The sequence below is a fragment of the Mustelus asterias genome, unplaced genomic scaffold (genome assembly GCF_964213995.1).
Source record: "Mustelus asterias unplaced genomic scaffold, sMusAst1.hap1.1 HAP1_SCAFFOLD_1777, whole genome shotgun sequence".
Taxonomy (NCBI): Eukaryota; Metazoa; Chordata; class Chondrichthyes; order Carcharhiniformes; family Triakidae; genus Mustelus; species Mustelus asterias.
In genome coordinates this window covers 35,738-61,528 of record NW_027591722.1, presented here as the reverse complement: position 1 = coordinate 61,528, position 25,791 = coordinate 35,738, and the positions used below count along the sequence as shown (strand labels likewise).

General features: G+C 47.2%; 1 pseudogene across 1 annotated transcript; it reads right to left on the bottom strand.

Annotated features, from left to right (window-relative positions):
* Positions 1-812: 812 nt before the first annotated feature.
* LOC144488691 (retinol dehydrogenase 11 pseudogene) lies at positions 813-25,422 on the bottom strand (annotated as a pseudogene). The gene is made up of 3 exons (XR_013496639.1): positions 25,124-25,422; positions 3,914-4,153; positions 813-902 (listed from the first exon to the last, which is right to left on the bottom strand). The product of XR_013496639.1 is annotated as a retinol dehydrogenase 11 pseudogene (transcript).
* Between the last annotated feature and the right edge of the window lie 369 nt (positions 25,423-25,791).

Sequence of the window (25,791 nt, the reverse complement as noted above, 5' to 3'; positions counted from 1 at the left end):
TAAAGATCCCTCATGGTGAGTTCCAGTCTGTCGAGCCTCGCCTTGATGGATCTAACTCCCAGTTCCGAGATCATCTTTGCAAATCCAATGGCTCAAATCCTCTTTCTCATTTGGAAAATATTAAAATGTATTAAGTAGGAGTGGGAGAGAGAACCATTGAGCCCCTCGAAGCTGCGCTGCCATTTCATACAATCATAGCTGATTCTCGACATCAAATCCACTTTCTACCTGATCCCCAGGCACCCACCTCTCTCTGCGTGAAACACTTCCCCCCGCACATCTCCGTTAAACCTTCCCCCTCTCATCTTGAACCAGTGCCCCCTTGTAATTCCATCCTGGGAAAAAGCCTCTGACTATCCACCCTGTCTGTGCCTCTCATAATTTTGTAGACCTCGATCAGGTCTCCCCTCAGCCTCCTTCTTTCCAGTAAAAACAATCCTAGTTTATTCAACCTCTCCTCATAGCCGACACCCTCTCAGTGAGGGGTCAACAGCCCCAGTGAAGGAGAGATCCTGACCCCAGCGAGGGGTCAACAAATCCAGGGAAAGTCCCTTCAAGATTTTCTATGTTTCAATAAGATCATCTCTCATTCTTCTAAACACCGATGGACACAGGCCCAGCCTCTCCAATCTTTCCTCAGAAGATAAACCCCCCTCCCCGACAGCCCCCCCCCAACCCTCCTCCCTATCGCAGAAATCTGTTGGCTGAACTTTCTCTGAGCGACTCCTGAAGCAGGAATGAACTCGGAGCACGGTTTGATTTTTCTGCACCTGTTAGCCTGTGTGAGCTGCAAAAACAAGCGAAACACTCACCCAGCAGCAGGTTAGTTAGGAGGAATGGGCCCAGGTAGTTCGTGGCAATGGTCTGTTCCAGCCCCTCAGGAGTGGTTGTGAGCCGTAATCCTGAGAGAGAAGATAACCAACAACAATTAAACCGAGAACAATTCACCATCACACAATCCATTCAATTCACTCCCTGGAAACACACTGCACAGAGATTTCATTGCAGTTTCCAGCCTGGTATCCGACTGGGAATAGGGTGGGAGTGAGTCCCAGAGAGCGGGATCAGACTGGGAACAGAATTCCAGAGAGCAGGATCAGACTGGGAATAGAATTCCAGAGAGCAGGATCAGACTGGGAACAGAATCCCAGAGAGCAGGATCAGACTGGGGACAGAATTCCAGGGTGCAGGATCAGACAGGGAACAGAATTCCAGAGAGCAGGATCAGACTGGGGACAGAATTCCAGGGTGCAGGATCAGACAGGGAACAGAATTCCAGAGAGCAGGATCAGACTGGGGACAGAATTCCAGGGTGCAGGATCAGACAGGGAACAGAATTCCAGAGAGCAGGATCAGACTGGGGACAGAATTCCAGGGTGCAGGATCAGACTGGGAACAGAATTCCAGGGTGCAGGATCAGACTGGGAACAGAATTACAGGGTGCAGGATCAGACTGGGAACAGAATTCCAGAGAGCAGGATCAAACTGTGAACAGAATTCCAGAGAGCAGGATCAGTCTGGGAACAGAATTCCAGAGAGCAGGATCAGACTGGGAACAGAATTCCAGAGAGCAGGATCAGACTGGGAACAGAATTCCAGAGAGCAGCATCAAACTGTGAACAGAATTCCAGAGAGCAGGATCAGACTGGGAACAGAATTCCAGAGAGCAGGATCAGTCTGGGAACAGAATTCCAAAGAGCAGGATCAGACTGGGAACAGAATTCCACGGTGCAGGATCAGACTGGGAACAGAATTCCAGAGAGCAGGATCAGGCTGGGAACAGAATTCCAGAGAGCAGGATCAGTCTGGGAACAGAATTCCAAAGAGCAGGATCAGACTGGGAACAGAATTCCACGGTGCAGGATCAGACTGGGAACAGAATTCCAGAGAGCAGGATCAGGCTGGGAACAGAATTCCAGAGAGCAGGATCAAACTGTGAACAGAATTCCAGAGAGCAGGATCAGTCTGGGAACATAATTCCAGAGAGCAGGATCAGACTGGGAACAGAATTCCAGAGAGCAGGACCAGACTGGAAACAGAATTCCAGAGAGCAGGATCAGTCTGGGGACAGAATTCCATTATCCAGGATCAGACTGAGAAGAGAATTCTAGAGAGCAGGATCAGACTGGGAACAGAATTCCAGGGTGCAGCACCAGACTGGGAACAGAATTCCAGAGAGCAGGATAAAACTGTGAACAGAATTCCAGAGAGGAGGATCAGTCTGGGAACAGAATTCCATAGAGCAGGATCAGACTGGGGACAGAATTCCAGGGTGCAGGATCAGACTGGGAACAGAATTCCAGAGAGCAGGATCAGACAGGGGACAGAATTCCAGAGAGCAGGATCAGACTGGGAACAGAATTCCAGGGTGCAGGATCAGACTGGGAACAGAATTCCAGAGAGCAGGATCAGACAGGGAACAGAATTCCAGAGAGCAGGATCAGACTGGGAACAGAATTCCAGAGAGCAAGATCAGACTGGGAACAGAATTCCAGGGTGCAGGATCAGACTGGGAACAGAATTACAGGGTGCAGGATCAGACTGGGAACAGAATTCTAGAGAGCAGGATCAAACTGTGAACAGAATTCCTGAGAGCAGGATCAGACTCGGAACAGAATTCCAGAGAGCAGGATCAAACTGTGAACAGAATTCCAGAGAGCAGGATTAGTCTGGGAACAGAATTCCAGAGAGCAGGATCAGACTGGGAACAGAATTCCACGGTGCAGGGTCAGACTGGGAACAGAATTCCAGAGAGCAGGATCAGACTGGGAACAGAATTCCAGAGAGCAGGATCAAACTGTGAACAGAATTCCAGAGAGCAGGATCAGTCTGGGAACATAATTCCAGAGAGCAGGATCAGGCTGGGAATACAGACAAGTCTTCACATTGCCTCAGGGATCAGTGTTGGGACCGCAATTGTTTACGATTTACACAGATGATTTGGAATTGGGGACCAAGTGTCGTGTGTCAGAATTCACAGATGACACTAAGATGGGTGGCAGAGCAAAGTGTGCGGAGGACGCTGAAAGTCTGCAAAGGGATATAGATAATCTAAGTGAGTGGGCGAGGGTCTGGCAGATGGAGTACAATGTTGGTAAATGTGAGGTCACCCATTTTGCTAGGAATAACAGCAAAATGGGCTATTATTTAAATGGTAAAAAATTGCAGCATGCTGCTGTGCAGAGGGACCTGGGTGTCCTTGTGCAGGAATCTCAAGGAGTTGGTTTGCAGGTGCAGCAGGTAATTAAGAAGGCAAATGGAAATTTGTCCTTCATTGCTGGAGGGATGGAGTTTAAAAACAGCGAGGTTATGTTGCAGCTGTATAAGGTGCTGGTGAGGCCACATCTGGAGTACTGTGTACAGTTTTGGTCTCCTTACTTGAGAAAGGATATACTGGCACTGGAGGGGGTGCAGAGGAGATTCACGAGGTTGATTCCGGAGTTGAGACGGTTGGCTTATGAGGAGAGACTGAGTAGACTGGGGCTATACTCATTGGAATTCAGAAGAATGAGGGGAGATCTTAGAGAAACATATAAGATAATGAAGGGAATAGATAAGATAGAAGCAGGGAAGTTGTTTCCACTGGCGGGTGAAACTAGAACTAGGGGGCATAGCCTCAAAATAAGGGGAAGCAGATTTAGGACTGAGCTGAGGAGGAACTTCTTCACACAAAGGGTTGTGAATCTGTGGAATTCCCTGCCCAGTGAAGCAGTTGAGGCTACCTCATTGAATGTTTTTAAGGCAAGAATAGATAAATTTTTGAACAGTAAAGGAATTAAGGGTTATGGTGAGCGGGCGGGTAAGTGGAACTGAGTCCACAAAAAGATCAGCCATGATCTTATTGAATGGTGGAGCAGGCTCGAGGGGCCAGATGGCCAACTCCTGCTCCTAGTTCTTATGTTCTTATGTTTACCTGAGGCAGCTGCATTATTTACAAGAATATCCAGTCGTTTCTCCTCCTTCTTAATCCGCTCGCTGAACCTCCGAACCGACTCCATGGAGCTGGTGTCCACAATGCGGAGGTGAACATTATTGTTCCCTGTCCTGTGGCGGATCTCTCGCTCCGTTCTCCCCCCTCGTTCCAAACTCCGGCAGGCCAGGATCACACGGGCATTTCTCTGGGCAAGGTCCTGAGCAATGTACCTGCCGATACCTGGGCACCGAGAGAATAAAAAGGTTCATGTCAACAGAACAATTATTCTTTTTGCAATGATTTTCCTTTAGGGAACTGGATCAACATTTGAACAAGAATAGGCTATCGGGCTGCAGGGAGTAGGATGAACTGGATTGCTCTGTAAAAGAGCTAGCACCGAGTGGATGGGCCGCATGGCCTCTTTCTGTGCTCCATGTGTTGATGATTCTAGGAGGGGAGAACCTTTAGAACATTCCATCTCTCCACACTCTCTAACAATATCCTGGGTAAACATACAATGGTAAACTACCTCCTCCCAACCCCTGACCGCAGTCTTCAATATGGTTAATCACAAGCTTCTGTTTTAAACTATTCCATTGCCATTCAGCTGGGTGAGTCTTCACTCTCCTGCTTTCATCCTTACCTGTCATATTGCAGTTCGGGGATACCGTGTTGGAGAGACTTCCCCAATCTCCAGTGAGTGCTATGCAATTTTTCTTTATTAATTCGTGAGACACGGGTGTCGCTGGGTGGCCAGCATTTATTGCCCATCCCTAGTTGCCCTTGAGAAGGTGATGGTGAGCTGCCTTCTTGAATCGCTGCAGTCCACGTGCTGTGGGTTGACCCACAATGCCGTTAGGGAGGGAATTCCAGGATTTTGACCCAGCGACTGGGAAGGAACGGCGATATATTTTCCAGTCAGGATGTTGAGTGACTTGGAGGGGAACTTGCAGGTGGTGGTGTTCCCATGTATCTGCTGCCCTTGTCCCTCTAGATGGAAGTGGTTGTGAGTTTGGAAGGTGCTGTCTAAGGATCTTTGGTGAATTGCTGCAGTGCATCTTGTAGATAGTACACACTGCTGCTACTGAGCATTGGTGGTGGAGGAAGTGGATGTTTGTGGATGTGGTGCCAATCAAGCAAGGCTACTTTGTCCTGGATGGTGTCAAGCTTCTTGAGTGTTGTTGGAGCTGCATCCATCCAGGTAAGTGGAGAGTATTCCATCACACTCCTGACATGTGCCTTGTAGATAGTGGATAGGCTTTGGGGAGTCAGGAGGTGAGTTACTCGCCGCAGTATTCCTAGCCTCTAACCTGCTCTTGTAGCCAAGATGTGGGTTTTTTTCTCACAGTACAGCACAGAACAGGCCCTTCGGCCCTCGATGTTGTGCCGAGCTTTGTCTGAAACCAAGATCAAGCTATCCCACTCCCTATCATTCTGATGTGCTCCATGTGCCTATCCAATAACCGCTTGAAAGTTCCTAAAGTGTCTGACTCCACTATCACTGCAGGCAGTCCATTCCACACCCCAACCACTCTCTGCGTAAAGAACCTACCTCTGATATCCTTCCTATATCTCCCACCATGAACCCTATAGTTATGCCCCCTTGTAATAGCTCCATCCACCCGAGGAAATAGTCTTTGAACGTTCGCTCTATCTATCCCCTTCATCATCTTATAAACCTCTATTAAGTCGCCTCTCATCCTCCTCCGCTCGAAAGAGAAAAGCCCTAGTTCCCTCAACCTTTCTTCATAAGAACTACCCTCCAAACCAGGCAGCATCCTGGTAAATCTCCTCTGCACTCTTTCCAGCGCTTCCACGCCCTTCTTATAGTGAGGTGACCAGAACTGCACACAATATTCCAAATGTGGTCTCACCAAGGTCCTGTACAGTTGCAGCATAACCCCACGGCTCTTAAACTCCAACCCCCTGTTAATAAACGCTATAGGCCTTCTTCACGGCTCTATCCACTTGAGTGGCAACCTTCAGAGATCTGTGGATATGAACCCCAAGATCTCTCTGTTCCTCCACATTCCTCAGAACCCTGCCGTTGACCCTGTAATCCGCATTCAAATTAGTCCAACCAAAATGAATCACCTCGCACTTATCAGGGTTAAACTCCATCTGCCATTTTTCGGCCCAGCTCTGCATCCTATCGATGTCTCTTTGCAGCCTACAACAGCCCTCCACCTCATCCACTACTCCACCAATCTTGGTGTCATCTGCAAATTTACTGATCCACCCTTCAGCCCCCTCCTCTAAGTCATTGATAAAAATCACAAATAGCAGAGGACCCAGCACCGATCCCTGTGGTACACCGCTGGTAACTAGTCTCCAGTATGAAGATTTTCCATCCACCACCACCCTCTGTCTTCTACGAGATACAGTAAGAGTTTTAACAACACCAGGTTAAAGTCCAACAGCTTTATTTGGTAGCAAATACCATTAGCTTTCGGAGCGCTGCTCCTTCGTCAGATGGAGTGGAAACCTGCTCTCAAACAGGGCACAGAGACACAAAATCAAGTTACAGAATACTGATTAGAATGCAAATCGCTACAGCCAACCAGTTCTGAAAGATACAGACAATGTGAGTGGAGGAGGGAGCATTAAGCACAGGTTAAAGAGATGAGTATTGTCTCCAGACAGGACAGGAGGCAAGCTGTGGGGGTTACTGATAATGTGACATAAAGCCAACATCTCGGTTTAGGCCGTCCTCATGTGTGCGGAACTTGGCTATCAGTTTCTGCTCAGCGACTCTGTGCCGTCGTGTGTCATGAAGGCCGCCTTGGAGAACGCTTACCCGTAGATCAGAAGCCGAATGCCCGTGACCGCTGAAGTGCTCCCCCACAGGAAGAGAACAGTCTTGCCTGGTGATTGTCCACTCCATCTGACAAAGGAGCAGCGCTCCGAAAGCTAATGGTATTTGCTACCAAATAAACCTGTTGGACTTTAATCTGGTGTTGTTAAAATTCTTACTGTGTTTACCCCAGTCCAACGCCGGCATCTCCACATCTTGACTACATAGAAACATAGAAACATAGAAAAACTACTGTACAAACAGGCCCTTCGGCCCACAAGTTGTGCCGAACACATCCCTACCTTCTAGACCTACCTATAACCCTCCATCCTATTAAGCTCCACTGTGTGGGGGTAGGGCCTGGGTGGGATTGTGGTCGGTGTAGGCTCGATGGGCCGAATGGCCTCCTTCTGCACTGTAGGGTTTCTATGATTCTATTCTATTCTACTCATCCAGGAGTCTCTTAAAAGACCCTATTGAGTTCGCCTCCACCACCCTTGACGGCAGCCGATTCCACTCGCCCACCACCCTCTGTGTGAAAAACTTACCCCTAACATCTCCCCTGTACCTACCCCCCAACACCTTAAACCTGTGTCCTCTCGTAGCAGACATTTCCACCCTGGGAAAAAGCCTCTGAGAGTCCACCCGATCTATGCCTCTCAACATCTTATACACCTCTATTAGGTCTCCTCTCATCCTTTGTCTCTCCAAGGAGAAAAGACCGACCTCCCTCAGCCTATCCTCATAAGGCATGCCACTCAATCCAGGCAACATCCTTGTAAATCTCCTCTGCACCCTTTCAATCTTTTCCACATCCTTCCTATAGTGAGGCGACCAGAACTGTGCACAGTACTCCAAGTGGGGTCTGACGAGGGTCTTATATAGCTGCATCATTATCCCCGGACTCCTAAACTCAATCCCTCGATTGATAAAGGCCAGCACACCATACGCCTTCTTAACCACCTCCTCCACCTGCGGGGCCGATTTCAGAGTCCTATGACTACCATCGACACCGCAAACTGCTGGCTCCAAGTGGAGAGGATCTCTAACAAGGTCGCGCATATCGACACAGACATCAAGTTTCTACAAACATGCAAGAAAGCAGAACTGGTTGGCTGTAGAGATTTGCATTCTAATCAGTATTCTGTAACTTGATTTTGTGTCTCTGTGCCCTGTTTGAGAGCAGGTTTCCACTCCATCTGACGAAGGAGCAGCGCTCCGAAAGCTAATGGTATTTGTTACCAAATAAACCTGTTGGACTTTAACCTGGTGTTGTTAAACTTCTTACTGTGTTTACCCCAGTCCAACGCCGGCATCTCCACTTCTATGAGATAGCCAGTTACTTATCCAATTGGCCAAATTTCCCTCTATCCCACATCTCCTTACTTTCTTCATGAGCCGACCATGGGGAACCTTATCAAACGCCTTACTAAAATCCATGTATACGACATCAACTGCTCTACCTTCATCTACACACTTAGTTACCTCCTCAAAAAATTCAATCAAATTTATGAGGCAAGACTTCCCCTTCACGAATCCGTGTTGACTATCCTGGATTAAGCTGCATCTTTCCAAATGGTCATAAATCCTATCCCTCAGGACCTTTTCCATTAGCTTACCGACCACCGAAGTAAGACTAACCGGCCTATAATTGCCAGGGTCATTCCTATTTCCTTTCTTGAACAGAGGAACAACATTTGCCACTCTCCAGTCCTCTGGCACTATCCCCGTGGACAGTGAGGACCCAAAGATCAAAGCCAAAGGCTCTGCAATCTCATCCCTTGCCTCCCAAAGAATCCTAGGATATATCCCATCTGGCCCAGGGGACTTATCGACCCTCAGGTTTTTCAAAATTGCTAATACAATGTTCTGAGACCCCCACATATTTACATGGGGTTACGGGAATAGGGTCTAGGTGGGATTGTTGTTGGTGCAGACTCGATGGCCCAAATGGCCTCCTTCTGCACTGAAGAGATTTTATATGGTGGGAAGGGGGATCAGGATATTGAATTTGATTATCAGCCATGATCAAAATGAGTGGCGGAGCAGGCTCGAAACTGCTTCCGGTTTCTATGTTTCTGTGTTTCTATGGTGTCAAGCTCGCGATGTGTTCCAGGAATTATTCGCTATGGAAACATACAAAAGTCTGCCTTAGTGCACAATCTGTGTGGGGAGAGATTTGGAGGGATTAGAATGAGCAGGAAACATTCTGGCAGATGGTGTATAATGTAGGAAAACGTGAGATTGTCCACATTGGCAGGGAGAAGAGAAAAGCAGAATGTTATTAAACAGAGAGACTGGAGAACTCTGTGGTACAGAGGGATCTGGGTGTGCTTGTACCACAGTCAAAATAGGTCAGAGCGTAGGGAGAGCTAGTTAGGAAGACACGTGGAAGATCGGCCTTTATTGCAGAAGGAATGGAATATAAAATGAGGTGGCAAATAGGATGTGGAGGAGGATAGAAATCACGTCTGACACCTCAGTTTGAGAGCAGCCAAACACTCTTTTATCCTCAATAAAAAAGAAGGAATTTGCATTTATTTAGCGTTGTTGCAGACCACAGGACATCCCAAAGTGCTTTAGAACCAATGAAGACCCAGTCAGGAAATGCACATACCCAATTTACACACAGCAAGCTCCCAGAAACAGCAATGTGCTAATCATAGAATCCCGACAGTGCAAAAACAGGCCATTCGCCCCATCGCATCCGCACCGGCAACAATCCCACCCAGGCCCTATCCCTGTAACCTCACACATTTACCCCACTAGTCCTTCTAACCTATGCATCCCGGAACACTAACAGGCAATTTAACAGGGCCAATCAACCTAACTGGCACATCTTTGGAGGTAACCGGAGCACCCGGAGGAAACCCACGCAGACACGGGGAGAATGTGCAGACTCCACACAGACAGTGACCCAAGCCGGGAATCGAACCCAGGTCCCGGGAGCTGTGAGGCAGCAGTGCTAACCATCATGCCACCTTTGCCGCCCAATCATTGTGCCACCGTGCCGCCCTGGGCAGCATGACTGGCTCATCTGCTTTGTTTCATTTGACTTGATTTATTATTATCACATACAGTACAGTGAACAGTATTATTTCTTGCGCGCTGTACAGGTAAGACATACCGTTCATAGAGAAAGAGAGGGTGCAGAATGTAGTGTTACGGTCATAGCTAGGGTGTAGAGAAAGGTCAGCTTAACATATGGTAGGGACATTCAGAAGTCTGATGGCAGCAGGGAAGAAGCTGTTCTCGAGTCCATGTCCTCAGACTTTTGCATCTTTTTCCAGATGGAAGTGGAACAGAGTATGTTCAGGGTGCTTGGAGTCCTTAATTATGCTGGCTGCTTTGCCGAGGCAGCGGGAAGTATAGACAGAGTCAATGGATGGGAGGCTGGTTTGCGTGATGGACTGGGCTTCGTTCATGAACCTTTGTAGTTTTTTGCGGTCTTGGGCAGAGCAGGAGCCATACCAAGCTGTGATACAACCAGAAAGAATGCTTTCTATGGTGCATCTGTAAAAGTTGGTGAGAGTCGTAGCTGACATGCCAAATTTCCTTAGCCTTCTGAGAAAGTAGAGGCGTTGGTGGGCTTTCTTAACTATAGTGTCGGCATGGAAGGGACCAGGACAGGTTGCAACTGTACAGGACCTTGGTGAGACCACATTTGGAATATTGTGTGCAGTTCTGGTCACCTCACTACAAGAAGGATGTGGAAACACTGGAAAGAGTGCAAAGGAGATTTCCCAGGATGCTGCCTGGTTTGGAGGGTAGGTCTTATGAGGAAAGGTTGAGGGAACTTGGGCTTTTCTCTTTGGAGCGGAGGAGGTTGAGAGGAGACTTGAGCATGGTTTATAAGATGATGAGGGGGATAGATAGAGTGAACGTTCAAAGACTATTTCCTCGGGTGAATGGAGCGGTAATTAGGGGGCATAGCTATAGGGTTCATGGTGGGAGATATAGGAAGGATGTCCGAGGTAGGTTTTTTACTCAGAGAGTGGTTGGGGTGTGGAATGGACTGCCTGCAGGGATAGTGGAGTCAGAAACTTTAGGAACATTTAAGAAGCTATTGGATAGGCACATGGAGTACTTCGGGATGATAGGGAGGAAATAGCTTGATCTGGGTTTCGGACAAAGCTCGGCACAACATTGTGGGCCGATGGGCCTGTTCTGTGCTGTACTGTTCTATGTTCTATGTTGTTGGTGATCTGGACACCTAAAAACTTGAAGCTCTTGACCCTTTCTACTTCATCCCCGTTGATGTAGACAGGGGCATGTTCTCCTTTACGCTTCCTCAAGTCGATGACAATCTCCTTCGTTTTGTTGACATTGAGGGAGAGATTATTGTTGCTGCACCAGTTCACCAGATTCTCTATCTCATTCCTGTACTCTGTCTCGTCATTGTTTGAGATCCGACCCACTACGGTGGTGTCGTCAGCAAACCTGAAAATCGAATTTGGCTGCACAGTCATCGGTGTATAAGGAGTATAGTAGGGGGCTGAGAACACAGCCTTGTGGGGCACCAATGTTGAGGATGATCGTGGAGGAGGTGTTGTTGCCTACCCTTACTGATTGTGGTCTGTGAATTAGGACGTTCAGGATCCAGTCGCAGAGGGAGGAGCTGAGGCCCAGGCCACAGAGTTTGGAGATGAGTTTTGTAGGAATAATGGTGTTGAAGGCTGAGCTGTAGTCAATAAATATTAATATTGGTTGATGTTTAAATGCGGGAGATTTCCTCTGGGTTTCTCCAAATTGTGGCCTTGGGATCTACAATGATACCTGAGAGGGTCAACGTTTTAATATATCATCAGAAAAGTGAGCCTCTGGCAGTGCAGGTCAGTCAGGGATTCAATGCTCCTCGGGTTGGACTTGGAGCCACAGACTTTGTTATATCCGTGACTATCCTTCAAAAACCACTTCACTGCTTGGAACCCACTCCAGGAGTTTGGAAAGGCACTCTGTCAGTGAAGCACCTTCAGTAATATATAGACTCCGGAATCTTGCATTATAGCAAATTTCCCACTCGGTGGAGACTGGGGAATATTTCAGAAATGTTGTACAGTAACTGATGGAATGTACACAAGCTTGGGCAGAGATATCTGAGGCAGTAAATTATAGAATAACCATAGAATATGAGAGAACAGTGATCATAATTCCATAATTCCACTGTGGATAAGGACAACAGTGGTCCTCAGGCAAAGGTGTTAAATTGGGGGAAGACTAACTACAACAACATTAGACGGGATCTGGAGATTGGGGGAGATTGTTTGAGGGTAAATCAACATCCGACGTATGGGAGTCTTTCAAATGTCAGTTGATTGGAATTCAGGACCAGCATGCACCTAGCGATCATAAGACCATACGACATAGGAGCAGAATTAGGCCACTCAGCCCATTGAGTCTGCTCCGCCATTCAATCATGGCTGATACTTTTCTCATCCCCATTCTCCTGCCTTTCCCCCATAACCCCGATTCCCTTATTAATCAAGAACCTATCTATCTCTGTCTTAAAGACACTCAATGACCTGGCCTCCACAGCCTTCTGCGGCAAAGAATTCCACAGATTCACCACTCTCTGGCTGAAGAAATTCCTCCTCATCTCTGTTTTAAAGGATCATCCCTTTAGCCTGAGGTTGTGCCCTCTGGTTCTAGTTTTTCCTACTAGTGGAAACATCCTCTCCACGTCCACTCTATCCAGGCCTCGCAATATCCTGTAAGTTTCAATAAGATCCCCCATCATCCTTCTAAACACCAAAGAGTACAGACCCAGAGTCCTCAACCGTTCCTCGCACGACAAGCTCTTCATTCCAGGGATAATTCTTGTGAACCTTCTCTGGACCCTTTCCAAGCCAGCCCAGCCTTAGACACGGGGCCCAAAACTGTTCACAATACTCCAAATGGAGTCTGACCAGAGCCTTATACAGCCTCAGAAGTACATCCCGGCTCTTGTATTCTAGCCCTCTTGACATGAATGCTAACATTGCATTTGCCTTCCTAACTGCCGACTGAACCTGCACGTTAACCTTAAGAGAATCTTGAACAATGACTCCCAAGTTCCTTTGTGTTTCTGATTTCCTAAGCATTTCCCATTTAGAAAATAGTCCATGCCTCCATTCCTCCTTCCAAAGTGCATAACCTCACACTTTTCCACATTGTATTCCATCTGCCACTTCTTTGCCCACTCTCCTAACCTGTCCAAGTCCTTCTGCAGCCCCCCTGCTTCCTCAATACTACCTGTCCCTCTACATATCTTTGTATCATCTGCAAACTTAGCAACAGTGCCTTCAGTTCCTTCCTCCAAATCGTTAATGTATATTGTGAAAAGTTGTGGTCCCAGCACTGACCCATGAGGCACACCACGAGTCACCGGCTGCCATCCTGAAAAGGACCCCTTTATCCCCACTCTCTGCCTTCTGCCAGTCAGCCAATCCTCTATCCATGCCAGGATCTTACCCTTAACACCATGGGCACTTAGCTTATTTAACAGTCTCCCATGAGGCACCTTGTCAAAGGCCTTCTGGAAATCTAAATAAATCACACTCATGGGTTCTCCTTTATCTAACTTCCTTGTTACCTCCTCAAAGAATTCTAACAGATTTGTCAGACTTGACCTCCCCTTGACAAAGCCGTGCTGACTCAGTCCTACTTTATCATGCACTTCCAAGTACTCTGTGATCTCATCTTTAATAATGGACTCTAAAATCTTGCCAATGACCGAAGTCAGGCTAACCAGCCTATAATTTGCCATCTTTTTCCCAGATCAGAAGTGACGTTCACGAGAGGTCACGGGCTCAAGGTGAGAGGGGTGTAGTATAACTCAGATAGTTTTAGATAGTGTGGAGGAGTGTGCCTCTCCAGGGGTAAGACACAGTGACCAGGTCACTGGCACACAGTCAGGCTCTGTGGCCCGGAAAGGGAAGAGAGGGGTTAGGAGAGCGATAGTGGTGGGGGATGCGTCAGTTAGAGGCACAGACAGGCGATTCTGTGGGGGCGAACGGGACTCCAGGATGGTAGTCTGCCTACCTGGTGCTGGGGTCACAGATGTCTCCGAGCGGATAGGAGGCATTTTAAAAGGGGAAGATAAAGAAACGGATGTCATTATACACATTGGTGGAAATGACGTAGATAGGAAGAGTAGGGGGGTCCTAAGGGAGCAATTCAGGAAGTTGGGAAATAGGTTAAAAAGTAGGGTCACTAGGGTGGCCATCTCTGGGCTGCTCCCAATGCCTCGTGCCAGTGAGGATAAGAATAGGGAGTTGGTTCAAATGAATGCCTGGCTAAAGGACTGGTCCAGGAGGGAGGGCTTTATTTTCATAGACCAATGGGAGGTTTTCAGGAGAGGATGGCACCTGTACAAGAGGGAGGGGTCACAACTAAGTTGGAAGGGCACAAATATCCTGGCTGGGAGCTTTGCTAATGCAGTTCGGGGGGGTTTAAACTAGTGTGGCAGGGGGGTGGGGATCAAACTATTAGGTCTATAAGTGTGGTGGCTGGGGACGAGCTTGGGGCTGGGACAAGGCTGGCAAAGAAGAAGAGCACTCTGGGGGAGGACGACCTCACTGAGCCTGGGGGTCTGGAGTGCTTATACTTCAATGCAAGGAGCGTAGCAGGTAAAACAGACGAACTTGGGGCCTTAATGCGCACGAGGAATTTGGATGTGGTTGCGGTGACGGAGACTTGGTTGAAAGAGGGACAGGACTGGCAGCTGAATATTCCAGGGTACAAGTGTTTTAGGCGAGACAGAGGAGGGGCCAAAAGAGGTGGGGGAGTAGCGGTATTGGTTGGAGAGCATATTACAGCGGTGCAGAGGGAGGACAATTCGGAGGAGTCGTGTAGCGAGTCACTCTGGGTGGAGCTTAGAAACAGGAAAGGCGCAGTCACTATGTTGGGGGTGTACTACAGGCCCCCCAACAGCCCAAGGGAAGTGGAAGAATGGATATGTCAGGAGATACTGGATAGGTGCAGGAAATATAGGGTTGTTGTAGTGGGAAACTTCAATTTCCCTGGTATAGACTGGAAATCGCTGAGGGCAGGGACTCTGGATGGTGAGGCATTTGTAAAATGTGTACAGGAGGGTTCGTTGGAACAATATGTGGACAGCCCAACTAGAGAGGGGGCTATACTGGACCTGGTGCTGGGGAATGAACCCGGTCAGGTCTTCAAAGTTTTGGTCGGGGAACATGTGGCAAATAGTGACCACAATTCTGTTAGCTTTAGGATAGTGATGGAAAAGGATGAGTGGTGTCCCAAGGGTAAGGAGTTGGATTGGGGGAAGGCTAACTTTATTGGGATCAGGCAGAAATTGGCAGCTCTTGATTGGGAGAGGCTGTTTGAGGGTAAATCCACATCTGGTATGTGGCAGTCTTTTAAGGAACGGTTGTTAGGGCTACAGGACAAGCATGTGCCTGTAAAAAAGAAGGATAGGAAGGGTAGGATTAGAGAACCGTGGATAACCAGGGAAATTGAGGGACTGGTCAAAAGGAAAAGAGAGGCGTATGTTAGGTCCAAGCAGCTAAAAACGGAGGGAGCTCTGGAGGAGTATAATGAAAGTAGGAAAATACTCAAACGGGGAATTAGAAGAGCAAAAAGGGGTCACGAAATGTTCTTGGCAGACAGGATTAAGGAGAATCCCAAGGCATTTTATTCATACGTTAGGAACAAAAGGGTTGTAAGGGAAAAAATCGGACCTCTCAGGGACAAAAGTGGGGACTTATGCTTGGAGCCCAAAGAGGTAGGGGAGATCCTAAATGAATACTTTGCGTCGGTATTCACTAAGGAGAGGGATGTGTTGACTGGGAGTGTCTCGGAGGGGAGTGTTGAACCGTTGGAGAAAATCTCCATTACAAAGGAGGAAGTGTTAGGTTTGTTAGAGAATATAAAGACTGACAAATCCCCAGGGCCTGATGGAATCTATCCAAGGCTGCTCAGGGAGACGAGAGGTGAAATAGTTGGGCCTCTGACGCAAATCTTTGTCTCGTCACTGGACACAGGTGAGGTCCCAGAGGATTGGAGGATAGCCAATGTGGTCCCGTTATTTAAGAAGGGTAGGAAGGATAACCCGGGTAATTATAGGCCGGTGAGCTTGACGTCCGTGGTGGGGAAGTTGTTGGAGAAGATTCTTAAAGATAGGATGTATGCGCATTTAGAAAGGAATAAACTCATTAACGATAGTCAACATGGTTTTGTGAGAGGGAGGTCATGCCTCACGAACCTGGTGGTGTTTTTTGAAGAAGTGACCAAAATGGTTGACGAAGGAAGGGCCGTGGATGTTGTCTATATGGACTTTAGTAAAGCATTTGACAAAGTCCCTCATGGTAGGCTAGTGAAAAAGGTTGGATCCCATGGGATAAAGGGGGAGGTGGCTAGATGGGTGGAGAACTGGCTTGGTCATAGAAGACAGAGGGTGGTAGTGGAAGGGTCTTTTTCCGGCTGGAGGCCTGTGACTAGTGGTGTACCGCAGGGCTCTGTATTGGGACCTCTGCTGTTTGTGATTTACATAAATGATCTGGAAGAAGGAGTAACTGGGGTGATCAGTAAGTTTGCGGACGACACAAAACTGGCAGGACTTGCAGATAGTGAGGAACATTGTCAGAGGCTACAGAAGGATATAGATAGGCTGGAAATTTGGGCAAGGAAATGGCAGATGGAGTTCAATCCTGATAAATGCGAAGTGATGCATTTTGGTGGGAATAATGTAGGGAGGAGCTACACGATAAATGGAAGAACCATAAAGGGTGTAGAGACGCAGAGGGACCTGGGTGTGCAAGTCCACAGATCTTTGAAGGTGACGTCACAGGTGGAGAAGGTGGTGAAGAAGGCATATGGCATGCTTGCCTTTATAGGACGGGGCATAGAGTATAAAAGTTGGGGTCTGATGTTGCAGATGTATAGAACGTTGGTTCGGCCGCATTTGGAATACTGCGTCCAGTTCTGGTCGCCACACTACCAGAAGGACGTGGAGGCTTTGGAGAGAGTACAGAGGAGGTTTACCAGGATGTTGCCTGGTATGGAGGGGCTTGGTTATGAGGAGAGATTGGGGAAACTGGGGTTGTTCTCCTTGGAAAGACGGAGGATGAGGGGAGACTTAATAGAGGTGTATAAAATTATGAAAGGCATAGATAGGGTGAACGGTGGGAAGCTTTTCCCCGGGTCGGTGGTGACGTTCACGAGGGGTCATAGGTTCAAGGTGAAGGGGGGGAGGTTTAACACAGATATCAGAAGGACATATTTCACACAGAGGGTCGTGGGGGCCTGGAATGTGTTGCCGGGCAAGGTGGTGGAGGCGGACACACTGGGAACGTTTAAGACTTATCTCGACAGCTATATGAACGGAGTGGGAATGGAGGGATACAAAAGAGTGGTCTAGTTTGGAATTTTCCGATCGGGGCCATTGTGATCTCCTGGATTCGTTTCGATCGCCTCAGGGGGTCGGAGAGGAATTTCCCAGATTTTTTTTTCCCCATATTGGCCCTGCGGTTTTTCACTCTGGGTTTTCGCCTCTCCCTGGAGATCACATGGTCTGGAATGGGGGGGTGGGGGTAAGTTAATAGGTTGTAATGAACAAAGCATCGTAGCTGTGAGGGACAGCTCGGTGGATAGGATATTGGTATGTAGATAGGCTGGAAAATTGGGCGGGAATCCTGGATTCAGGATTCAATCCTGGACCGGGGAGCGGCGCGGGCTTGGAGGGCCGAAGGGCCTGTTCCTGTGCTGTATTGTTCTTTGTTCTTCTTTGTTCTTTGTTCAGATATTAGAGGGATGTTTTTTACACAGAGGGTGGTAGGGGCCTGGAATGCGCTGCCAAGTAGGGTGGTGGAGGCAGACACGCTGACATCGTTTAAGACTTACCTGGATAGTCACATGAGCAGCCTGGGAATGGAGGGATACAAACGATTGGCCTAGTTGGACCAAGGAGCGGCACAGGCTTGGAGGGCCGAAGGGCCTGTTTCCTGTGCTGTACTGTTCTTTGTTCTTTGTATCTGCTGCCTCCCTCCCTTCTTAAACAGCGGTGTTACATTAGCTACTTTCCAGTCCTCTGTGAGCCTCCCTGCCTCCAGTGATTCCTGAAAGATCACCACCAATGACTCCACAATTTCCTTTGATTTGATTTGATTTGATTTATTATTGTCACAAGTATTAACATACAGTGAAAAGTGTTGTTTCTTGAGTGCTATACAGACAAAGCATACCGTTCATAGAGAAGGAAACGAGAGAGTGCAGAATGTAGTGTTACAATCATAGCGAGAGAAAGACAAACTTAATACAAGGTAAGTCCATTCAAAAGTCTGACAGTCGAAGGATCACCAAACCTGTATGAAATTGCACAAAAGCATTGTTAGAGCATATAAAAGAGTTAGAATGAAGTTTTAGAAGCATAGAACGAGTGTAAAAGATGGAATTAGAAGATATGGGCACAGCTTGCAAAAGGCCGCCTCACTCCAGCGCCATCTTGGAATTCCTCAGCTCTCTTTTAAGAGCCCTGGGGTGTAGTCCATCCGGTCCAGGTGATTTATCCACCTTCAGAACTTTCAGTTTCCCCAGAACCTTCTCCTTAGTGATGGCCACTGCACTCATCTGTGCCCCCTGACTCTCCTGGAGCTCTGGCATCCCACTGGTGTCTTCCACCGTGAAGACTGATGCAAAGTAACGATTCAGTTCCTCTGCCATTGCTTTGTTTCCTATTATTACTTCTCCAGCCTCATTTTCCAGTGAGAAAATGTGAGGACGAAGGACAAGTGTGACAAGTATCGGATAACAAGGAATATTATGAGCCTTGTCAAAAAGAAAAAAGAAGCATTCTTAAGGTCTAAAAGGCTTAGGACAGATGAAGCCCTTGAAGAATATAAAGAAAGTAGGAAGGAAATTAAGGAAGGAGTTAGGAAGCCTAAAAGGGGTCATGAAAAGTCCTTGGCAAACAGGATTAAGGAAAATCCTAAGGCATTTTGTACATATGTAAATTGCAAGAGGGTAGCCAGGGAAAGTGTTGGCCCACTCAAGGATAGTGGAGGGAATCTATGCGTGGAACCAAAGGAAATGGGTGAATACTTTGCCTCAATATTCACCAAAGAGAGAGACTTGATTGATGAGGAGCCTCAGGTAGGGTGCGTAGATTTTCTGGATCATGTCAAAAGGAAGAGGGGTTGGGCATCTTAAAAAGCATCAAAGTAGATAAGTCCCCAGGGCCTGATGGGATCTACCCCAGAATGCTGAGGGAGGCAAGGGAGGAAATTGCAGGGGCCTTGAACAGAAATTTTTGTATTCTCATTGGCTACAGGTGATGTTCCAGAGGACTGGAGGATAGCCAATGCTGTTCCATTGTTTAAGATGGGCAGCAGAAATAATCCGGGAAATTATCGGCCGGTGAGCCTTATGTCAGTGGTAGGGAAATTATTGGAAAAGATTCTTAGGGACAGGATTTACTCACTTTTGGAAACCAATGGATTTATTAGTGATAGACAGCATGGTTTTGTGATGGGGAGGTCGGTAGACTGGAACGAAAGGTGAAGTCACACGGGATCAGAGGAGAGTTGGCAAGATGGATACAGAACTGGCTTGGCCATAGAAGACAGAGGGTAGCAGTAGATGGGTGCTTTTCCGAATGGAAGGCTGTGACTAGAGGTGTCCCATAGAGATCAGTTCTGGGACATTAATTTTCCGTAGTATACATAACTGATTTGGAGGAAAATGTAGCTGGTCTGATTAGTAAGTTCGCAGATGACACAAAAATTGGTGGAGTTGCGGATATTGAAGAGGATTGTCAGAGGATAAAGCAAGATATAGACCGGTTGGAGACTTGGGCAGAAAAATGGCCAATGGAGTTTAATCTGGACAAGTGTAAGATAATGCATTTTGGAAGGTCTAATGCATGTAGGAATTATACAGTAAATGGTAGAATTCTTTGGAGTATTGATAGGCAGAGAGATCTGACGTACAAAGAACAAAGAACAAAGAACAGTACAGCACAGGAAACAGGCCCTTCGGCCCTCCAAGCCTGTGCCGCTCCTTGGTCCAACTAGACCAATCGTTTGTATCCCTCCATTCCCAGGCTGCTCATGTGACTATCCAGGTAAGTCTTAAACGATGTCAGCGTGCCTGCCTCCACCACCCTACTTGGCAGCGCATTCCAGGCCCCCACCACCCTCTGTGTAAAAAACGTCCCTCTGATGTCTGAGTTATACTTCGCCCCTCTCAGCTTGAGCCCGTGACCCCTCGTGATCGTCACCTCCGACCTGGGAAAAAGCTTCCCACTGTTCACCCTATCTATACCCTTCATAATCTTGTATACCTCTATTAGATCTCCCCTCATTCTCCGTCTTTCCAAGGAGAACAACCCCAGTCTACCCAATCTCTCCTCATAGCTAAGACCCTACATACCAGGCAACATCCTGGTAAACCTTCTCTGCACTCTCTCCAATGCCTCCACGTCCTTCTGGTAGTGCGGCGACCAGAACTGGACGCAGTACTCCAAATGTGGCCTAACCAGCGTTCTATACAGCTGCATCATCAGACTCCAGCTTTTATACTCTATACCCCGTCCTATAAAGGCAAGCATACCATATGCCTTCTTCACCACCTTCTCCACCTGTGTTGCCACCTTCAAGGATTTGTGGACTTGCACACCGAGGTCTCTCTGTGTTTCTATACTCCTGATGACCCTGCCATTTATTGTATAACTCCTCCCTACATATACACCGATCACTGAAAGTGGCAACACAGGTGGATAAGGTGGTCAACAAAGCATACAGCATTGCTTACCTTCATCGGTCAGGGCATTGAGTATAAAAATTCACAGGTCATTGTTAGGCCACATTTAGAATATTGTGTACAATTCTGGTCGCCACACTACCAGAAGGATGTGGATGCTTTGAAGAAGGTACAGAAGAGGTTTGCCAGGATGTTGCCTGGTCTGGAGGGTATTAGCCATGAGGAGGGAACAAAGAACATAAGAACATAAGAACTAGGAGCAGGAGTAGGCCATCTGGCCCCTTGAGCCTGCTCCGCCATTCAATAAGATCATGGCTGATCTTTTCGTGGACTCAGCTCCACTTACCCACCCGCTCACCATAACCCTTAATTCCCTTACTGTTCAAAAATTTATCTATCCTTGCCTTAAAAACATTCAATGAGGTAGCCTCAACTGCTTCACTGGGCAGGGAATTCCACAGATTCACAACCCTTTGTGTGAAGAAGTTCCTCCTCAACTCAGTCCTAAATCTGTTTCCCCTTATTTTGAGGCCATGTCCCCTAGTTGGCGGCACGGTAGCGCAGTGGTTAGCACTGCTGCTTCACAGCTCCAGGGTCCCGGGTTTGATTCCCGGCTCGGGTCACTGTCTGTGTGGAGTTTGCACATTCTCCTCGTGTCTGCGTGGGTTTCCTCCGGGTGCTCCGGTTTCCTCCCACAGTCCAAAGATGTGCGGGTTAGGTTGATTGGCCAGGTTAAAAATTGCCCCTTAGAATCCTAAAATGCGTAGGTTAGAGGGATTAGCAGGTAAATATGTGGGGGTAGGGCCTGGGTGGGATTGTGGTCGGTGCAGACTCGATGGGCCGAATGGCCTCCTTCTGCACTGTAGGGTTTCTATGATTCTATGATTCTAGTTCTAGTTTCACCCACCAGTGGAAACAACTTCCCTGCTTCTATCTTATTTATTCCCTTCATAATCTCATATGTTTCTATTAGATCTCTCCTCATTCTTCTGAATTCCAATGAGTACAGCCCCAGTCTACTATGTCTCTCCTCATAAGCCAACCCTCTCAACTCCGGAATCAACCTAGTGAATCTCCTCTGCACCCCCTCCCGTGCCAGTATATCCTTTCTCAAGTAAGGAGACCAAAACTGTACACAGTGCTCCAGGTGTGGCCTCACCAGCACCTTATAAAGCTGCAACATAACCTCGCTGTTTTTAAACTCCATCCCTCTGGCAATGAAGGACAAAGTTCCATAATTACCTGCTGCACCTGCAAACCAACTCCTTGTGATTCTTGCACAAGGACACCCAGGTCCCTCTGCACAGCAGCATGCTGCAATTTTTTCCAGTTAAATAATAGTCCACTTTGCTGTTATTCCTACCAAAATGGATAACCTCACATTTACCAACATTTTACTCCATCTGCCAGACCCTCGCCCACTCACTTAGATTATCTGTATCCCTTTGCAGACTTTCAGCGTCCTCTGCATACTTTGCTCTTCCACTCATCTTAGTGTCATCTGTGAATTTTGACACACTACACTTGGTCCCCAACTCCAAATCATCTATGTAAATCGTAAACAATTGTGGCCCCAACACTGATCCCTGAGGCACACCACTAGTCACTGATCGCCAACCAGAAAAACACCCATTTACCCCCACTCTTTGCTTTCTGTTAGTTAACCAATCCTCTATCCATGCTAATACATTACCCATAACACCGTGCACCTTTATCTTATGCAGCAGTCTTTGGTGCGGCACCTTGTCAAATGCCTTCTGGAAATCCAGATACACCACATCCACAGGTTCCCCATTGTCCACTGCACATGTAATGTTCTCAAAGAATTCCACCAAATTAGTCAAACATAATCTTCCCTTCATGAACCCATGCTGCGTCTTACCAATGAGACAATTTATATCCAGATGTCTCGCTATTTCTTCCTTGATGATAAATTCAAGCATTTTCCCTACTACAGATGTTAAGCTAACCGGCCGATAGTTTCCCGCCTTTTGTCTACCTCCTTTTTTAAACAGTGGCGTCACATTTGCTGTTTTCCAATCTGCGGGAACCACCCCAAAGTCCAGCGAATTTTGATAAATTACCACTAGTGCATTTGCTATTTCCCCCACCATCTCTTTTAGTACCTGGGATGCATTCCATCAGGACCAGGAGACTTGTCTACCTTTAGCCCCATTAACTTGCCCAACACTACCTCTTTTGTGATAATGGTAGTTTCTAGGTTCTCACCTGCCATAGCCTTCCTGTCATCAATTTTTGGCATGTTATTTGTGTCTTCCACTGTGAAGACTGACACAAAATACCTGTTCAATGCCTCAGCCATTTTCTCATTTCCAGTTCTCACATCCCCCTTCTTTTCGTGGCTTTCTGCTGACCTTTAAAGATTTCCCAATCCTCTAGGTTCCCACTATTCTTTGCCACTTTGTATGCATTTTCTTTCAATTTGATCCCTCCTTTATTTCCTTCGATATCCATGGCTGATTATCTCTTTTTCTACAGTCCTTCCTTATCTCTGGTATATACTTTTGCTGAGCACTGTGAAAGATCGCTTTGAAAGTCCTCCACTGTTCCTCAATTGTCCCACCATAAAGTTTTTGCTCCCAGTCTACCTTAGCCAACTCCTCCCTCATCCCATTGTAGTCTCCTTTGTTTAAGCACAAGACACTGGTATTGGATTTTACCTTCTCACGCTCCATCTGTATTTTAAATTCAATCATACTGTGATCGCTTCTTCCGAGAGGATCCCTAACTGTAAGATCATTAATTATTCCTGTCTCATTACACAGGACCAGATCTAGGATAGCTTGCTCCTTCATAGAACATAGAACATAGAACATTACAGCGCAGAACAGGCCCTTCGGCCCACGATGTTGCACCGACCAGATAAAAAAAAAAAATGTGACCCTCCAACCTAAACCAATTTCTTTTCGTCCATGAACCTATCTACGGATCTCTTAAACGCCCCCAAACTAGGCGCATTTACTACTGATGCTGGCAGGGCATTCCAATCCCTCACCACCCTCTGGGTAAAGAACCTACCCCTGACATCGGTTCTATAACTACCCCCCCTCAATTTAAAGCCATGCCCCCTCGTGCTGGATTTCTCCATCAGAGGAAAAAGGCTATCACTATCCACCCTATCTAAACCTCTAATCATCTTATATGTTTCAATAAGATCCCCTCTTAGCCGCCGCCTTTCCAGCGAAAACAATCCCAAATCCCTCAGCCTCTCCTCATAGGATCTCCCCTCCATACCAGGCAACATCCTGGTAAACCTCCTCTGCACCCTCTCCAAAGCCTCCACATCCTTCCTGTAATGTGGGGACCAGAACTGCACACAGTACTCCAAGTGCGGCCGCACCAGAGTTGTGTACAGTTGCAACATAACGCTACGACTCCTAAATTCAATCCCCCTACATAGGTTCCATTAGGAAGCTATCGCGGATACATTCTATGAACTCCTCCTCAAGACTGCCTTGACTGAACTGGTTTGACCAATTGATATGTAGATTAAAATCCCCCATGATAATTGCTGTACCATTTTTACATGCATCAGTTATTTTTTTGTTTATTTCTCGTAAAGAACAAAGAAAATTACAGCACAGGAACAGGCCCTTCAGCACTCCAAGCCCGCACCAACCATGCTGCCCAACTGGAGTAAAATCCCCTACCCTTCCAGGAACCATATCCCTCTATTCCCATCCTACTCATGCACTTGTCCAGATGCCCCTTAAAACTCACTATTGTATCTGCTTCCACTACCTCCCTTGGCAGCGAGTTCCAGGTGCCCACCACTCTCTGTGTAAAAAACTTGTCTGGTACATCTCGTTCAAAATTTGCCCCTCGCACCTTAAACCTATGCCCCCTAGTAATTGACTCTTCCAACTTGGGAAAAAGCTTCTGAATATCCACTCTGTCCATGCCTCTCATAATCTTGTAGACTTTTATCAGGTTGGATAAATTTGGTTTGTTCTCACTGGAATGACGGAGATTGAGGGGTGACCTGATAGAGGTTTACAAGATTATGAGTGGCATGGACAGAGTGGATCGTCAGATGCTCTTTCCTAGGGTAGAAAAGCTTAGAACTAGGGCATGTAGGTTTAAGGTACTTGGGGAAAAGTTTCGAGGTGGGCAAGGCAAATGTTTTTACACAGAGGGCGGTGAATGTCTGGGATACGCTGCCCAGGGAGGTGGTGGGAACGGATATGATAGCGGCATTTAAGGAGCATCTAGACGAATACATGAATCTGATGGGAATGGAAGGATACAGACTCCGTAAGTGCATACGGTTTTAGTTTAGGCAGGCATCATGATCGGCGCAGGCTTGGAGGGCCGAAGGGCCTGTTCCTGTGCTGTAATTTTCTTTGTTCTTTGTTCTAACTCACTTTTCCTAATATTAATTCGACAGCACTCTCCGACACACCCTGCGTTACCCCCCCCCCCCCCCCCACACCTCCCCCCACAAACCCACCCTTATCTCCAATTAGACTCTACAGACATGCAAAGAAAAAGAGAAAAAAAAACAGCTGCCGCAATCAGCGATGGAGTTTTGGTTTAACGCTTCATCCGCAGCACCTCATCCTGTCCCTCTGCACTCCATGGAAAATTCAGCCTGGACTTATCGGGCTGAGATCCTGGAGTTGGGATTGATTCGAAGAGTTCGGAATCAGGAAGGGCAGCGTTACTGACTGGGCGAGGATGAGATAAACTCTTACCTGTGTTCGCTCCAGTGACAATGGCTGTCTTGCCAGTGAGATCCACGGGACAGTCCCTCGGTCGCCACCATCCTCTCCTTTGCAACCTGACGGTGAGAAGCAGGACAACTGAGACTGTGAACCAAACAGGGTGAGAGGCGAGGGAGAGAAGCGGGGAGAAGATCAGAGACAGGTCCATGAGTGCAACTGAATGGGACAGGGCAGAGTCCAACTGATCACACAGATGGAAATGTTTTCTCAACGTTTAGCCATTAACTTGTGATTTGGAAACCTTTTCTGGGTTTCAGGGAGTATGTTTATTAAAGGGAGTTGGCCAGGCAAAGTAGCAAGGTCATGGAATTGCAAATTATTCACAGCCTCCTATGAAAATAAGCCCTTATCAAACACGTCCACATTGCCACCGCAGCAAATGCAGACTTCAAATGAAATAAAAACAGGAAATGCTGGCTTAACCAGCATTAACTTAATGGGTGAGATCCTAAATGAATATTTCTCATCAGTATTTACTGTTGAGAAAAGCATGGATGTTAGGGAACTTGGGGACAAAAATAATGATGTCTTGAGGAGTGTACATATTACAGAGAAGGAGGTGCTGGAAGTCTTAAAGCGCATCAAGGTAGATAAATCTCCGGGACCTGATGAAGTGTATCCCAGGACATTGTGGAAGG